Consider the following 19,893-nt stretch of genomic DNA (forward strand, 5'->3'; position numbering starts at 1 on the left):
CAAGATGGAACAGCAAAACTAACCTGGAGAAGCAGGCAAGCCGAGGGCAGGGTGCAGACGGTAAACGAATAAAATCACCACGTCTGAAGATAAACCGAAGCCAGAAGCACAGGAATGCTGGTTAAAAGGTCCAAGATAAGGTAGAATAGCTGGAAATAATAAGCCACTGCGAAAGGATTACGCAGGGAAGAGGATTTCGTAGAAAAGGCTTCCACTTGGGGTGGAAAAGCTTCAGACAGAATGCCAGTTGGTAGAAGGTGAAGCGGGACTAAGCGAAAGACATGCAGAGATCTATTCCGATAGATTTCCTCGGTTGAGAAGAGTGAAGGTCAAGTGGAGACTCTTCATGGGAAAGCTGGCGCAAAGAGACGTGGTTTGGAAAAAGTCTAAAACGAAATGCATTGGTCGTTGTTGTATGCTACGCACCTGTGCTTAGGTTATAGGCTGATAGACCACCATCACATTCTTTGGTTGGATGTCATTACCGACACACCTCCACTCAGCTACCACGCTCCAAGTTAACTTCAGTGAAGTAGATAATTTTAGTTTATACTGGCCATCGTCCCAGTTCGACCTCTATTAATGTTGATGGAAAAACACCCACTGTTTTCACAGTTATAGATTATTATCATTTTGGTTTGAAGTTTTATCTTAATGTTATTATCTTATTATTAGTTTTATAAATTTAATATTAATATAAATTTAATTTTATATTATTTTAATATTATTAATTTAAAAACATTATTAATATTAATTAAATATTATTTAATATTAATATGAAACCATTTAATTTATTATATGTGACCATATGTCATTACGGTTTGTAACCAATAAAATGTTGTTTTTTAATCATCTTGTTTTTTTTATAAGAGATGTTTGATTCATCTCATGGAATTTATGCGAGTTGTCTTTAGTGAGACTTTTTGGAAGCTTTTCCATGAGGTTTTTCCAATCTAATATCTCTAAAATCCGGTAGGAATTTATTCAAATCACAAGTCCAAAAAGTCACACTAAAGACAACTCCGAACTTATGGGCATGAGTCAACCTCGACATCTCACATGTTATCTATGATAACCCTAAATACATTTTTTAGTTTGATTGGTCATTATAGATAGGGTTTTTATGTCTAGGTTCATGTGACACCTTTTATAGGGTCCATTCAATGTTTAATAGGGTCATCATAACAAGAAAATGTCACCACTAAATCCAGTTTGAGGTCATCATTTCATATTAGGTTGGTCTGACACTTTTACAAACTTTCACAACAAACATAGTTACACAAACATAGAATTTGCTATGAAAGTCCTTGACACTTCCGTAGCAAAAAATCCTCTCTGAAACTTGTCTCGCTAGGAAATTTTGTTGTTGTATAACAATTTTGTTGAAAAGGATTGTTAGTGATGCCGAATGTACTGAGTCATTATGCTTCTTGATTCCCATGCCTTCCACTCCTTTTTATTCACTTTTACTTCTCCCTTTCCCTTTATACCATATGTTCATATAAAAAAGGTTCACAAGTGTTGTCATAAATTAGGGTTTGTGTTATCAAAACAGGCTTAGTTTGTGGTCTAGGTGTTCTAAATTTGGTTTGGAGGTGAAAAGGAAGCAGCTCACAAGCAGCTCTCGACGTGTTAGCAAGCATGGCCACTAGAAAACATTACAAACGAGGGGTTGTAGTACGATATGAGCCCACATACATGAAACTGCTTGAAGAAGACCAAATTTTACATAGTCATTTGCCAGCGTGGGGTGTCTTCGATTTTGTCAAAAATTGCAGGGTTTTCATGCGCAAATCACCAAGGACTTCGCTCTCAATTTCACAGGGGTTGGCACGAAGGTGGGAATCCTAAGTTTGAATGTCTCTCCAGACACCATTTCTCATGCTATTGAAATCCCAAGGTTAGGTGAAACATGATTTAATGTTCAAAGGTTCTAGCTACAAAATTGTGATGAATTCTTGAAGGAAGAACATCAAGGGATTGATATGACAGTGGGCATCCCCAAAACTTGTCTTAAAGAACATTATTCCAAGTTTCTGATGGTTATTCAGAAGTATTTTACATGTGAGGGAAGGTTCCATATGGTCTACCAATACCACTTCAGGTTGTTACTCCACTTCACAGGTAAACAATCCTTAGATATTCCTTTTTATCTCTTCAGAAGTTTAGGAAAGATGGCTAACAAGGTGCAAGCTAAACCAGATGCAAGTAGTACCTATGTTTTTCATCATGGTCTTATCAAATTGTTAGTAGTTGAAGAGCTAAATAAATTGAATAGGGATTGGCTTACTTTTTTTTTCCTAAGTGGATATGAACTAGATGTTTCTACCCCCTCTAAAGAAACTCCAAAATCCAAATCTGCAACCCCTAGAACAGGGCAACAACCTAGAACAGGGCAGCAATCTAGAATAGGGAAAAAACCTAGAGCAAGGCAGCAGTCAATGACAGAGCAACAACCTATAATTTAAGCTTCTACAAGTACTAAGAGGAGAATGACCAGAAGATAGAAGAAAGAACAAGAATAGAGTGAAAAGAAAGGCATATTGACTAACATCCTAGAAGTTATAGACATTGAAGAAAGCCTAGTTGAGCAGCCTATAGAAGTGACCCCAACTGAAACCAAGAAGAAAAGTAAGAGAGAAAAGAAATTAGATTTTACTCAAGAAGAACAGGGTTTCATTTTTAGGCCAAGGAAACCTGTCACAAGATCAATGCAACAAGTTGAGAAGATACCTGAAGCACCATTGAGAAAAACAGAGTTATCAAAGAAACCATCAAAGCAAAAGAAAGGCAAGGAGGTTGTTCAAGAAAAAAGTGAAATAGAAGTCCTACAAGAACAGTTAAGGGAGGCCAGACAAGAAGTGATCAAGACCAAGCTAGAGTTTGATGAATACCAAAATGAAGTGTTAAAGAAAATAGATTTTTATGATGAAATTGCAGACAAGTCTAAGAAGATGATAAAAAGGACTCTGCCTTTACACAGGATGCTAGAACATATGTATAAAATAAATAGCTGGTTATAGGCAGATAGGAAAAGCCTACAAGGACAAGTTACAACACTAGAAAGTCAAATTGAAATGATCCAGGTTGAACTCAAGAAGAGAAACCTCAATATTGTTGCTGAAGTAAGTGCTACTCCATGATATGGAAAACTCTTCAATTTTTTTCTTTACTATACCTATTTCAGTTAACTCAACCATATGTATAGTCAACATGATATTAGAAGTCATAAGGAGGCATTAAAATCATGGAAACTTGAAAAAATCAAAATTTTGGAACTTTCGTAGCAATTTCCCATATTGAAGCTGAGTTTTTGCTACGAAATTGTTGTAGCATTCCATGGGGGTTAGTGATGGTCTAAATCTTAGCAAAGGTCATTTTAAAATCCTATGTTTAGCTCATAAACATCACCAAAGACCTCAGAACCTAAGTTTGCTATGAAACTGCTGAAAATGTTGTTTTGCTACGAAATTATGAAAAAAATCTATTTTTCTGCCTTTTGTAAGATTTTTGATATCAGACATCCAAGCTCCAGGTGGATTTCTACTGATAAGGATTTCTACTGATAAAGGTTTTCCATGTCATCATGATAAACTCCTATTTTTCAGCATGCCAAGTTAGCAAATAGCCACATCTACAAATTAGCCAGCTCATCAAGACAATGAACAAAAAGGGAAATTAAATTGATGTCTATCAATAGTTTGAAGATTTAATGACACTCCAACAAATCTAGCATGCAGTTGGCTTCGGTTATCTACATCAACAAAAAGTGGTTATGTTTTTAAAGCTAGTAGAGTCCTAGTTGAGTTCCAACTATTGTAAAACAAAAAATCCCTATGAGGACTCTGTTAATTAGAAGAAAAGTAGGAATAGTTCTCTAGAATAGTGGATCGAATTTGGCTCAGGTGGAAAGATATGTAAAGATATATTTTCTCTATAAATAAGTAGGTTTTTTAATTTGAGAAAGGTTGATGAAGAATGTGAAGAACTAACCTTTTGTAATATTTTGATCCTTTAATATAAAATTTGCAGCTACTTTGTTTATGTACCTGAGATTCATGTCATGGATTTTATGGGTTTTTATCATGTTGTTTCATGTTTTACATAGTATCTTGATTACTTGGAAATCTTATCAAACTGCTCCAATTTCCTTCATTTACTATGTATGACTGTAGATGTTCATTTGTGTCATTTTAAAATCTATAGATGCCTCAAATTCCATTAAACATTGTTGTTGACCAAAATTTGTTTTAATTTGACTCCATGCCTAATGGTAACAATCATCATATTTTTCTTCACCTATAAAATCACAAAACGAGATCAGAGTTAGTCATCTGATTGTTTCAATTGTTTCAATAATATTTGATAAACATTTGAGAGAGCCCTCTTAGAGTGGAAGGACTAACTTCCAGTTCAAGTGGTGTGACATAGTTACACTAGGTTAAAGGTTGGAATAGCCCAATTCGTGCTAGCCCAGTGGTAACATCATCCATCATTTTTGTTGGGTTAACTCCATAAGGCAAAAATGATTCGACTGTTCTATTCCATCAGGTAGGTCTTCATTATATACATGAGGGAGAGACTGTTCAGTTCGTTTCTCGATGACTGTTCATATTTCCTATTTATCTATTTACATAAATTCACCCAATCACAAGGATTAGGTGTCAACATTCCCCCCCTTAATCTGAAGGGATGTTAGTGAGTCCAAGCATCATTCTGAATCGGTCAAGCTTTTCTCTTCCAAGCGCTTTGGTGAAGATGTATGCAATTTGCTCATTTGCGGAACAATGACGGAGATGGATTGTTTTGGCCTCAACATGATGTCGAATCAGATGATATTTAGTATTGATGTGCTTTGTTCGATCATGGAACTTTGGGTTCTTGGCCAACTTTATTGCAGAGGTATTGTCAATCATGAGTGGAGTTGATTGTACTTGTTTTACCTGCAAATCTTCAAGAATTTTCTTGAGCCACAGAATTTCTTTTGTTGCTTCAGCTGCTGCCACGTATTCTGCTTCTGTTGTGGAATCTGCTGGAACTGATTGTTTGCATCATCTCCAGGAGACAGCTCCTGATCCAAGACTCATAGCACATCCTGAAGTTGATACCCCAGTTTCTTTGTCTCCATCGAAGTCTGAATCAGAGTATCCAATCAAGCTAAAGTCGTCCACCTGTGTATACTTGATTTCAAAGTCTTGAGTTCCCTTCAAGTACCTTAGAACTATTTTTGTAGCAGACCAATGTCCCTCACAAGGCTTTTGCATAAACCTGGAGAGGATTCCAACAGCAAACGAAATGTCTGGTCTGGTAGTAGTTAGGTAGTTGAGACTTCCTACAAGCTATCTATACTTTGTTGCATCCTCAAATTCTTTTCCTTCAATAGATGTGAGCTTTAAGTTTTGTTCCATTGGAGTAGTAAGAGGATTGCACTCTGTCATACCAAACCTATTCAACAGATCTCTAATGTATTTCTTTTGAGAAAGAAATATGGACTTTTGATGTTGGGTTACTTCAATGCCAAGATAGTAATGAACATAACCCAAATCAATCATTTCAAAACTTTTCCCCAATTCCTTCTTTATGGATGCAATGTAGCTTTCACTGTTCCCTGTCATCAAAAGATCATCTACATATACCACAAGATATACAACTATTTTGCCAACTTTCTTGACAAATAAAGTTGCATCATCAAGATCAAATGGTTTGAAATTGAGTTTCAGAAGATGCTCAGTTAGTTTTTCATAACAGGCTCACGGTGCTTGTTTGAGGCCATACAAGGACTTCACAAGTTTGCATACTTTATGTTCATGTCCTTTCACAAAAAATCCTTCAGGCTGGGACATAAAAACATTCTCTTTTAGATCTCCATTCAAGAAAGCAATTTTTACATCCATTTGATGGACTTTCCAACCGTTCTGAGCTGCTAGTGCAAAGAGTGTCCGGATGGTAGCCCATTTTGCTGTGGGGGAAAAAGTCTCCTCATAATCGACCCCTTCCTTCTGTGCAAAACCTTTTGCCACAAGCCTAGCTTTGTGCTTGTCAAGTGAGCCATCAGCTTTATACTTGTTCTTGTAGACCCACTTGTAGCCAATTGGTTTGGTTCCTAATGGAGGATCAACCAGCTTCCAAGTGCCGTTCTTTATGAGGGCATCATACTCCTTTTGCATCGATTCTTTCCATTCATCATGAGAAGCAGTTTCTTTGAAGAAAGTTGGTTCAAAATCTGTAGACAAGTTCAATTCACAATCATAAGAAACATCCATATCAACAGGTGAATTAGAATCATCTACATCACCTCCATTTTGTCGTTTTTAATTTCTGGTTCCTGTCTTTCCAACTTCATCAGGATGTACACTTTCAAGTGTCTTTGTCAGCCACTTTGGGGGACCTTTTTCAGATGGTCCAGGCTGCTCCGTTGATTGAGTTGGGACTAAATCAATATTGAGTCTCCCAATTCTATCAATCACATCACTTAAAGCATTATCCGTTGTTGGAGTTTCATGTGGGGGGGAGTGTTCTTCAGAAGAATATTCCACATGTTTATCTAGTATAGGAATCCCCCCTTCAAGATGTGGAATCTGATTATCAAATTCTTGAAATGATTTTGCTTTTGTGAATCTATCCAAGCGATCAAGTTGCCGCTCAACAACATTGTCAGTTTTGGATGATTCAAGGAAAATTACATCTCTAGATACAACAAACTTCTTATTTACTTCATCATAGAGGCGGTATGCTTTGGAGGTGTTTGAATATCCCAGAAAGATACACTTACGGCTTCTAGCACCAAGTTTGTTTCTATGTACCTTTGGTATCAAGGCATAACAAGTGGATCCAAAGACCCTGAGATGCTTTACCGAAGGAAGATGTCCATACCATATTTCATATGGAGTCTTGTTTCTTATAGCATTAGATGGACATCTAATCTTTATATATGCAGCACATAGAACAGCATCAGCCCAAAACATTATCTTTACATTTTTGAAGAAGAGCATGGATCGTACCATATTTAAGATTGTCCTATTCATTCTTTCAGCTACACCATTCTGTTGGGGATTATAAGGCACAATTGTTTGATGCTTGATCCCATGTTGGCGAAGATAGTTTTCAAATTCATTTGATGTGTATTCTTTTCCATTGTTAGTGCGAATAGACCCAATATGAGATTGTGCATCATTTTGAATCCATTTATGAAAATTCTTGAATGTTTGAAAAGCATCAGATTTGTTCTTCAATAAATAAACCCAACACATTTTGGTGTAGTCATCAATAAATGTCATGATATATTTATTTCCATTTGCAGAAGGAACAGGCATTAAACCACATAAATCTGAATGAATGAGTTCAATTTTTCTATGTGCTCTTGAATGTGAATCATGAAAAGACTGTTTGCTATGCTTTCCTAGAATGCAAGCATCACATTGCTTAAGTTTCCTAGGAATTGTAGGCAAACCAGCGACACCATTTTTCTTCAACAAGCGGAGACTGTCATAGTTCAAATGTCCAAATCTAGCATGCCATAATAAACTTGATGGAAGTGTACCTTCTTCATGATGAGAATTGTATGAGAAATGTTGTGCATGAGCAGAGGTTCCTTGCAGCTTGATAAGCCTTTCTTCTTCTATTCCCCTCATGACAAGTGAGTGGTCAGATGCTTTTCTTACCTCAAGCTTGCCATCAAACATATGAATGGAGTGACCTTGCTGGCGGATGTGGACCAAGGACAACAAGTTTCTCTTGAGTTGTGGGAGATATAGAACATGATGCAGAAGAAAGTCTGGAAGACCAGGCAGTTTAAGCCTGATTGTGCCAAGCCCTGATGGCTTGATTTTTGATTGATCTGCAAAGTATACTACTCCATCAACATTTTTAGTGAAATCTTCAAAAAATTCTTTTCTATGAGTCATGTGGCAGGTTGCTCCTGAATCAAGCAACCAATCATTTTTCCAAGAAGCAAGTGAAGCATTAAATAAATCTTCATTTACTCCAATGTTACATTGTGCCACAACATAGTGAGCAGATTCAGGTGCTTTACCTTTGTCTGTATCATCAGTTTTACCTTTCTGTTGGTTTCTTTTCTGCTCAATTTTGTCCCATGGTAGCTTGCATGTAGAGGCATCATGTGATCCATTTCTTTTGCAGCGAATGCAGTGCAAATCTTCCTTTTATCCTTGAGAATGTCTGCCCCCCTGCCTTTGAAATATCTTCCTCTTCCTCTTCGACCACCTCTTCCTCTTGTAGAATCTTGAGCAGGATGCTTTTCTTTATGACCAAGGCACATAGCCTCTTCAAAAGATTCAGGGGCTGTCTTCTTTCCAAAAGCTTTCTCTCTTTCAGCAAACTTTTTCACAAGAGAGTCAAAGGTTATATCTTTGAGATTTCCATTTGCTTGCAATGACTCAAGATAATTGGAGTAAGTAGGATAAAGTGCCTTGAGAAAAGTGATAATAGGAATATCCAATTCAATTTAATGGATTTGATATCATGCATTATAGACTTTACTTTAGATGCAAGAGTAAGAGGACCATTATTTTGCAGTTCAAGAGTGAAGAGTTTAATCATGAGTTGAACAACTTCAAGTGTAGAATGTGAGTCATAGAGTTCTTTCAGCTTTTGTAAGGCTTCAAAGGCAGTTGAATATGATGAAATATGGCGACTCACCTCTTCATTTACCGATGATGCGATTAATGCATAAGCTTTGCTGTTCTTGTTTTCCAAAATGACGAGCTCTTTGTCTGAGGTAGGCTATACTGGTTCATTGTCTTCGTCTCTGACACACACTCCTTTCCACAGCTCATTGAAAATTAGGGTGTGCTTTATCATCCGGGACCATTCAGGGTAGTTCTCCTTGCCAGTGAGAACTATTCCCACCATGGATATGATTGAATGCATACTGTAGCAAAAAAAACTTCTACTGTAAAACTTTTACTCTTAATGGAAAAAAATATACTTCTGATGTGACTGGACAGCAAACTCAAATGTCAATTCACATTCATTTGCACAATGTTAAAGTATAGAATATGGCAGTATACCAAGTCCAAAAAAATACCCTCAAAAACATAAAGCATTGCGTCCACTAAAAGGCCGAAGAACGTAGTCCAAACGTATTTGGACTCTCAATATCACAAGTTACAAACCCTCTTAGAAATATATGAAGTCATCCCTTTGTCCATATCCATGCGGTTATACCAAAAAAATGTTGGTTTTCAAATAAGACTTTACTAGTCGACCTTCAATTGTTGACTGTGCTAAAACTAGTCTATTAACTTTTTTTTTTTCAAACTTCTCATGCTCCTTAAGTGCACATCAATATGGGCTTCGAATATATAATGTTGTCAGAACCATTACTTAATACAGAACCAGAGAGTTAAAAAATATGACCTCTATTACCATCACCATGGCAGAAGGCTACTTTCAGTGGCCGGTTTCTTCAATATCGACCATCGCCACTGATCGAATGCCCTTGGTGGTCACGCGAGGGGCTGAAGTAGAGCTTTTGCTTCTCACAGACGAAGCCGTGGATGAAAATCCAACTGAATTTATTTCTAAATATAATCCGTCTTAACCTGACTCAAATCGCTCTGAAATCGGCTTAGGATACCACTATTTTGGAGCTAAAACCCGAGAGAATCAGAGGGCATTTGATAAAAATGGTTGACTGGTGATGGGCAGTGATGGGCGCGGCCATCCCCGCTGTGGCAGTTCAACAGGTGGTCAAAGCAACGAGGCGGAAGAGCGAAGAACAGCGGCTGAAAGCAGGGTCTGAAAAGAGTCCAAATGATGTCTTTGTTTGTGAGCACGTGTGCACTTCAAAGCGTATGTTGAACAAAGTTGGAGATTTTTCTAAACACCCAACTCCAAATACTTGTGTTACAGTTGAAGGGGTTGAGCTTACAGTTGAATGGGATCACGGTTGAATGGGATATGACCTGATTGTGAAATAGATGGACTGAACGAGCAGCTGGAAGAAGACTGCAAGGTGATGGAGAAACAAAATCGCTGGAGAGTAGAATCACAGGTCCTTAAAAAAAATTTAACGCACAACGCTTCTTTGAAACGTTTATGGACAGTCAGGACAACATGGACAACGCTGGACAGTGGGGCAGTATGGACAGTATGGACAACGCTGGACAGTGGGGCAGCTACCATGTCAGGAGCAGCTAATTAGATGGAGGAGTAGCTCAGCTATATGGAGAGCAGACTAGGGAGTTACAAGGGACATAAGAGCTAAAAAAGGAGCTGGCTCTGAAACGATGTCAGACCAGGCAGTAACTCCATAAGGCAAAAATGATTCGACTGTTATATTCCATCAGGTATGTCTTCATTATATACATGAGGGAGACATTGTTCAGTTTGTCTCCCGATGACTGTTCATATTTCCTATTTATCTATTTACATAAATTCACCCAATCACAAGGATTAGGTGTCAACAGTTTATGTATGTTATCTTTATTCTAATTAAACATAGTTGCTATAGTTTTTAAAGTTGTGAGACCGCTTATGTAATTAAATTGAAGAGATATTCATGTTGAGTGAATTTACTTGTGGTCATTAAGGGTTTTTACACTGTGATTATTTCATGATATCTCTCCATATATATATTAACTTAATGGGGTCAATGCACTTGGAATATAATTCTTCCATGCTCAATTTAGAATTGGTCGCAGATTTGTAGGTGGATGTTGAGAGAATATCTCAACCTCCCTATTCATATTTGGAATTGGTTGGATCTCACAAGCACCATAAATATGTGATGTATCTGTTTGATTTGCATTGTATAATATAATTTCTCCTTTGTGTGCAACACTCAGTTTTTCTATTTGGTAACAGAGATGGTAGCTCTGGGTTTACTCCTTTTAGGATAACCTAGGAGAATTAGACAATTAGATTTGATTTTGATCTGGAATTGAAGTTTCAATGGATTGGATCTGCGTGAGGAAGAGAATCTGTTGTAGCACTGTGTGATCTACTGTGAGAGTCATATATCCAGAATGCATTCAGGTTGATTGCCACTTTTCCCAAAGTGCAACAGAATCGTGGCATGTCGATTACCAATTTGGTGGCTTTGAAAGTCATTTTGTATAAACAAGAATGGCATGCTCACTATTATAATTGAGCAGCATCGAAGCCTTCGCCAGAGCAATCTCCAGCTCGTCTACATTACTACTCCATTTCATTAATCTCCATCTTGTCTGCATTACTACTCCACTACGTTAATCTTCATCTCGTCTGCATTGATTGTGATTGTGAAGAATCCTGAGAATCCATACATGTTAAGTTGGATTGTGCAGAAAGCCACGTCATGATTGTTTAGTGCAGACACTACGAGTTTGATATAGAGAGAATTCACATATTTTTTTGACAGAGAACCATCCAATAGACTGTGTATCCCTAGTGCAAGTAATGTTCCAGAATTCGAGTAAGCGGGTGAATTTCAAGCTTGAGAACTTGGAACAAAGAAAGGGATGACTCATGCCCAATCCTAAGTCTGTGATCCTGGAAACCATGGACATCCCATGAGTTTTCTTAAATATTTCTCTTAAATAATCGCTTTCAGATTCCTTGTATCTTTCTCTGAAATAATCACTTTCGGAGTCATTGAAGCTTGCATTTTTTTTAGGTTGGGTCGCTATTTTTTTAATCGCACTTCAGATGAAGAAGAAATTGATCCATAGAAACCAATAGGATCTGATTGATTGTCTTTTCGGTGCTTTGGTTTGAGAGGATACATAATATGAGTTAGATTGAGGGTCGAATGAGTAGCAGTAATTGCGGTGGGAATCAAATGTGTGGCCTCTACCGATTGAATTGTGTCATATCTTTCCTGAACTGAGTTCAATCTCTTTTCCAGCCTCGAAGTCAATCATTCCTCCAAACAGCTCGCCAGTGGAAGCGATATCCCGCAGGAAGTATTTGTCATTCACCGGAGAAGGAAATAGAAGAACATATTTTGAAGCATGCAATATTGTTGGACAATGATTCAAGTGTTGCATGTAGGCTAGGATTAGAAGGTAACAATTATAGAGTAATTTTTCACTTTTTTTTTAATGGAGAAAATAGTGGTTGAGAAATTCAATGGGTCAAATTTCTATACTTGGAAGGTTAAAGTCCAAACGAATTTAATGCATAAAAAATTGTGGAGTTTAGTAAAAGGACAAGAACCAACACCCTGAGATCCAAAACAATTAGCTAAATGGCTTATAAGGGAAGAAAAAGATAAATCTATTATAGGCCTCTCTTTGTCAGACTCACAACTTCATCTTATAGACCTAGAAAAATCTTCTGCGCAAATATGGGAAAAGTTAAGCCAAATATTTGGGGAAAAGGCTGTGAATGCAAAATTCACCTTGAAATTACAGTTATTCAAATTTAAGATGCATGAGGGAATATCATTGTCTACACATATAAATGATTTAAAATCACTAATAAGACAGTTGGGGGAAACTGGAACAAAAATAGAAGATGAAGATGCTAAGGCTATTCTACTAAACAATTTACCTTCCAATTATGATAATGTTATTTTTACCCTCAGTCAATTTTCTTCCAAATCATTAGATGAAATGGTAGCAGCTCTTTTAGCAGAAGAAAAGAGAATAAAAACAAGGTGACGCAGAGGACAACTTACAACCTGAGATAGCATGATTCTCTAGGGGCAGGATCCATAAAAACAAGAACTTAGTCAAATGTTTTTATTGCCAAAAACATGGTCACACAACATTGTATTGTAAGACTCATGCCAAAGATCTCTTAAATGGGAAATTAAAAGAATCTACTAACATAGCTACTATTGAAGACTTGCTAGAATAAAACTTTGAGGACTTCTCAAATTATGGTATTGAAGATGACTTCAATGCAGAACCTCTCAAACTTTTTTAAGCTACCAGTGATGTATGTTGTGTCCAAGTTATATTTGGTGTAGAATCAACTATTCAGCAGTGTTGCATAATTCAAATTAGTGGTTGTTGGTGCTCGAAAACCCTTGAACACATTATTAGTTTGATTATGTTTACACTGTTATGGTTTTTTGTTCTTGGCACTTAGAAACCCCTGTACAATGGCTACAGGTTACAGTATGAGATCCATGTGTGTGAAACAAGTCAATTTGTTAGATCAACTTTTGAACACATTCAGTATTCCGACCATTTTCCTAGTAACTCATGGATACTCGAAAATGAAATATTTGACATATGGTGATTGGTCCATAGGATGGTTCATTACTTGACAACTCTTATTGCGGAAGCTCCGACAAGCCGAGTTATCAATCTTGTTGATATTGCAAAGTTCGTCATTGATGGTCAGAAGCGGGTGTACTTTAAATGAGCTGAAAGGTAAGCCCAAGGATGTGGAGAAAGAAAGCGCAGAGTCCAGAAGATTGCAAAGTGGGTAGAGTTGCTGATGAAGACCAGTCAGAAAGAGATCAATTTTGTTTTTACAATGTGTATTGTAATTGTGCATGTAATAATTATGGGAGAGACTTGGAAGATAATTATTCCATGCTCAGTTTAGAATTGGTTGCAGATTTGTAGGTGGATGTTGAGAGAACATCTCAACCTCCCTATTCATATTTGGAATTGTTTGGATCTCACAAGCACCATAAATATGTGATGTATTCGTGTGATTTGTAGTGTGTAATAGAATTTCTCCTTTGTGTGCAACACTCAATTTTTCTATATATAAATTAACTTAATGAAGAGAATGCATTTTATAGATATAAAATATTAGTTTCTTTTATCACACGAAATGTGTTGTCGAATTTGAAATTTCATATAAATTTTTAGTGTTATAATTTGTATGTGTGTCTATTTTGAAAAAGGTTATGTAAAATTGTAATTTAATTATTAATATTTTTTTAAATTGGATTATGATTACTTGATAGTTCAAAAATGAATAGCAATAGTGATATTAAAATTAAGATAGATAGCTATTTATTTATAAATATTATTATGTTTATTGATAGCATGTTATTTAATGTGTATATTTTACTTTACTCTATTACTGATGAAAATACTTTTCTTAGAAAAGATTGTCATTGCAATGCCTTTGAACTCTTTCCCTAAGATGCAAACATTGCAGTGAAAGGGCACTGACAAAGCCTTGATATTTTTGTATGGGTTTCAAATTCTCAGCGTTTCTCACCAGGTTGTTGTGAGGAATACCGCTAAAGTAGTTTGGTAGAACAAAAGATGTGATTATTGCTGCAAGGAAGGAATTTGAAAATCACATTCACATAGAGTTAGACCTGTATGAATGTTGATGAAAAAAAACCTAGATTTAGACCTGTATGAATGTTGATGAAAAACAACCCATTTTTTTCACGGTTATAGATGGTCAATATTATCGTTTTGGTTTAAAGTTTTTCCTTGTAATGGCTATGTATCTTAGTGTTATTTTTTTATTTTTTATTTTGTAAATTTAGTATTAAATTAAATTAATTTAATGTTAATTAATTAATTTTATATTATTTTAATATAATAATATTATTTAATTAAATAATAGGCTAAATGTGTAAACAATAGAAATTACTATAGCTTCTGAAGGTTTGATGCGGAATGTTGGGTTACAAAATTCACTACTTATATGTGTATATTAATATATTCATAAATCACAATCTGGTTTATATACACATGTTGTAACACTCATCAGCGCCATACAAAAAAAATCTTTAAAATATTACTAGGAGTACTATAGAGGGACTCTTCAAGACGCTAAACCTTATCACATAATCATATTAAAACATAAATATAAGGCTTAGCCAACAACTATAGATTTATAATTAATTGGGATGACCATAACATACAACATTTTACCAAGTTGTTGGTTAAGTGTTTGATATTTTATCTGCTTGAGGCATATACCCTCTATGCAGTTAAATTATTGTTAATAAGTTGATTTAATGGAATCTGTTTGTTGTGTAATTAACCATGTCCCTTGGTGTTGAGTGAGCACCAACTGTCCATATGCACATTTATAAGGGGAGATTTCCCAAGAATCCTATGACACACACCTGGAAGAAGCCACACTGTTGAATTGGGTAGGGTTTCAATCTACGACCATGCTCCACCACGTGGAGATAAGGAAAAATAACAGGTTTTCTCTTGGGTTCCTCCTGTCATTTGTGAGGAAGATGAGCTATGAGATCTACTGTAATATTAGCAAGTTAGTCCTCCTTCTTTTCGTTTGCAGGTTCTACTTTCTGGGAATTCTATGAGTGTAGTATGTCAAGCAGTTTTGGGTTGGCAGTAGTTCTTAGATCTTATAATTGCTGCTCAACTAGAGGCCACAAAATTCCCAGGGTTTTAATAGGGTTTTCAAGAAATGTTTAGATTCACAGGGTTTTCAGGTAAGGTGTTGAAATATTATCATATTCTGTGTTTTATATTATTCCCATCTTGAATTCATTGAACCCTAACTCATTCTTTTTTTTCTATTATAGTAGGGCACCAACAAGGAGTTTGGTGTCTCACTTCTCTTAGGTATTGTACAGGTTATTTCAGAGGCTTGTCATCTCTTCCCTACATTAGCCATATTTCAATTAAAATTTTCTTATTGTGACTCCTTTGACTACAAATTTTCGCTGCAGTGTATCTTCCAAAGTTCCTGAGTATAAGAGTTTATGGGCACAACACCCGAACATAGCGTCTTCCTTTACAGGTGCTTAATTCGACCTTGCTCCCTTACAGGGTGTATTCTACTAAAGTTGTATTGTGTACTTATCTTTCTAACTTCCCGTTCAAATATGGCGGATAAATTATAGTTCCTTACTTGAAATGTTAGGGTTCTTAATACTATTTTAGCTCTTGTTTTATGTATACGTTATTCATGTTTCAATTCGAGGATGTCAGCCTCATGTTTGACTTAGAATACCAGAGGAAATTCTAGTTCAATTTTATTTTGTTTTCCCTAGTATTCAGGGACATGTTCTGAATATTTTTTTCATTTATTTTTATTATGTGCACTTTGGTGATAAAACTATAATGAATTTCAAGTTTTGTGCCTCTATAACTCATTATTTTGTATGTAGCATGAGAGGGTAATCATCCATTTTCTTTCTTGGTTATTAGTTTTCTATGGAGATTAGTCACAATTATTTTGTACTTTGTTTAGAACAACTCTTAGATATTTGTTGATGAAACTTAGTTCTTGTCGTACTTTTAGAGCATAAAAAATACTGTGGATTTCATTCTGGTATTGAGGTTGAGTGTTTCGATTTATTTTGTTCCTCGACTTTGCTTTAGGACTATTCCCAGGTGGTCGGTTGAATATGGCCTGGCCAATGACTAGCCTGAACGCTAACCCTTAGCCACCATTATGTTACTATTTTTTTTCATGCATTTAATGTCAGTTCAATCATACAACTCTTTCAATATGGAACTAATTTAATTTATATTCCTTCAGAATATAAGGAACTTCTTGGAAGGATAAATTTTCCTATTTTTTAACCTCTATCCTACTCTAGACACATGGCCTAAACTTCTATTTTAACCTAAGGACCTATTCATTCCTATACCTTTCTCTGAAATCATGCACATTCCTGCACCCTCTTTGTATTTTCATATTGAAAGCCTTGTCCTGGAATTAATTACTTATTTATGGATTTTATACCTTTAATTATTCTTGCAACTAATATTTGTCTTTCCTAAAGTATTTGATAAAAAAATGTATTAATCATTGTGATAGAATGGTCGAGTGTGGGTAGGATTCCTGGACTAGCTGGCGGATTCCTACACTCTCGTGACAGCTCAACAACCGACGCGTATCTTTAGTAAAGGATCAATTGACCTCAAGTTGGGATCAGAGCAGGAGAGAAATCAACAGATTGAAGATCATGACCTCGGCCAGATATCTTAAATTAGTATTTTGTAAATAGCCGAAAGGCTTAGTTAAGATACTATTATGATTTCATTACGGCCGTAGGCCTGAAGGCTTGTATATAATGTAAAACTTTGATAGGAATTAAAGAGCAATGTTATGGTAAAATTTTTCTAAGAGATTGTAATTATTTTGGAGTATCACCTCTCTAGGCCAGAGCACAGATCCAAGATGTATTTTTTCTTCTGAAACTAATATAAATGAATGCGCCAGTACGCAGTTCCATTTTCCGTTTGCGTTGTGATGAATCTTTGACCAACTACGTTTCTCGATTTCTTAATAGGGAAATGAGTTGGTTGGCTAGGGCCCGGCCAACCCAGCTTGTTCTCTCTTTCTTTAATGGTGTGTTAATTTAATTCAAAATGCAGGCGTGAATTTGTTATTTACTTTGATTTCCCTGACAAGTTACAGATTTGATTTCACTTATAATTATTGTGTTATGGATCCGTGGTGTGCAAGCTTAGAAGTATCTTATTTCAATTTCCATAAGCTTTCCTTTTAATGTTTGATTTCATTTTTCAAGATTGGTACAAGCACGCTACCTATGCTAGCTCATTTCTTGTTCTGCAAGTTGATTTCATTAGTTCACTTTTGCAAGTATTTTACTCCTTTCCTTTCACAATAGTTCTTTATTCCCTCCTGCAAGATTGATGTTTGTTTCTAAACTAATGGAATTATTAATATATAAGGTTTCACTTAATATTTAATTGTGTTGTGATGAGTATGGAATAAACGTTGTAGTAACTTACAGGTTTGTGCTTGCAGTGAACACTTTCGAAGAAAGAATTGAATTTCATCATTAATTATTAAATGAACCTTCTGAGTTAAAACATTAAAAGGCAGATCTAAATTCCATGCACAACTATCTCAGGAAAAGCTTGTTTACACAACCAGATAATTTCTGTAATTATATAGAAGAGTTTTCTGTTTTAAAGAAAGATTTACTTTAACTTTTGAAAATCATTTCATGTCTAGAATATAAGTTTGGTTGAAGCATCTTTCTGCTTGTGAGAATTTACTTTCAGATTATGTTTGCTTTGCACTCTATTTCACTTAACACATTTTTTTTTTCAAAAGTAATCTAGAAACCAAGTGCATAAATATTGATTATCTGGTGCAGGAACCTCAGATCCGGTACAGGATTAGAGTGTTCTAGTCCGGAGACTTAGAACTCCTACACGAAGGTCAGAACTTCAGTACAAGTACAAAACATCCTTCCGGTATCTAAACCTCATTCTAGTGCAGTCACAACGTTCTGGTACAGGAACATTGTTGTAGTATAGGAATAACAATTTAGTGTAGGAAAGAATATCTTTAAAGAAGACAGATACACTGAATAAATTATTTATCACACTATCTCACTGAAGGTAAATATAAAGGGTCATTTCATTAGTTAAGATTGTTCACAATGAATTAAGAATCCATTTTAGTTTCTGCAAAAGTACTTTTCATTTATCCTAGCACCAAACTTTCTTCGAGTATCAATTATCGTTTAATCATCATTTTTCTTTTGATTCTGTAAATTTGTGATTTAAGAAGTAGTAATACAATTATAGAAGGTTCATATCATTTTTTGGCATTTCCTGTGCTACGCCTCGAAGTGTACGAAACCTTGGGTTGAAAAATTAAGCGTTGAAAGGAGCTTTCTTAACTGCAATTCCTGCACCCAACATTTTGGCGTCGTTGTCGGGGAGGTGTTTCTAAATATTGGTAAGAACTTTCTTGTTTTATTTCCTTTGCAGTAGGGGTTAGTCTACTTTTTTTTTTTTTTTTTTTCTGAAATGTGCTTCTATTTTTGAAGGATTTCATAGTGCCGATTTATTTATTCATTTGCAACATTTGATTTAAGATTCTTTTTTTGTAAATTTAAAAGTTTTGTCATTTTTTTGGATTTTATTTTAAGATGAATGCCTAAAAGGGGTAGAGGACCGAAGCCCAATAAGGGCCGAGGGAACACTGATAAATCTAAAACTTTTTCTCATATTGGACCTTCTTTTGCAGGCAGAAAGTCCAAATAGACGCAAACTCATCATGCAAGAACTGTCAACTTGGATTCTGGAAACAACAGTTCAGGTGTGACACAACCCAAGAATGGGAAGAAGAAAACTAGTGGTGCTCCAGAGACCAATTTGAGCCATAGTCAACCTTCTCACTTTAACGGGAGTGGTTTGATCAAGGGAACAAAAATGGCAGAGCACGAGGATCATGCTGAGGGGACTGGCGAGAATCAGGTAATTGATGAACAATCCACCTTTGTATTTCCAATAGTGGATCCCGAAACAATTACTCAAATGCAGATCATTCCACCATCGACTCTCCCTCATTTCTATGGTAAGGTGCATGAAGATCCTAATTATTTTACTTTTGAGTTTGACATCCTATGTAGAAGCTATGATTACTCTTCAGACCTTGGAGGATGAGATCTTTACCATTGTGCAAGGTGATGATGAGACCTTGGAGGATTACTAGATATTTTTGTACATCCTCTAGAGGTCAAAACATAAATTTGACATAAGTACTATCAGGACCTTGTTCTTATGTGGCCTTACTGAAGATTATAGGCATAATTTGAATTTATTAGGACAAGGGGATATTTCTCAAAAATATTTTGATCAAATTTGTGACTTGTACAGGAAATTTCCAAGGAATCAATCTAGATCCAAATAGAGGAAATAGAAATAAAACTAGTAAACTTGGATCTATAGATGTTATGATTATTGGTTTGGAGAAAAAAATGGACAACATGAAAATTAAGATAATGAATACTGTTAGCAAGCAAATAGACTCTTTAAAAATTCAACAGAAATTGGTAGATGAACAAGAGACTTTGTCTATTTTTTGTCCTAAATGCAGGAAAAAGAAGATTTCAAGAGAATGTCCTACTGATTTAAAATGTGTGATTTGTATAGAGAACCATGCCACCGAGAAATTCCCATCCATACAAGGATTAAAAGTTGTATTTGTAGGGGAGCATTTTGAATTTGAACCATTACGTGCCATGGGAGAATGAAGAAATTGACCTCAGGT

This window comes from Pinus tabuliformis, chromosome 1_2, assembly GCF_031772625.1.
Source record: "Pinus tabuliformis cultivar Carrire ecotype Pingquan chromosome 1_2, CPIR1, whole genome shotgun sequence".
Lineage (NCBI taxonomy): Eukaryota > Viridiplantae > Streptophyta > Pinopsida > Pinales > Pinaceae > Pinus > Pinus tabuliformis.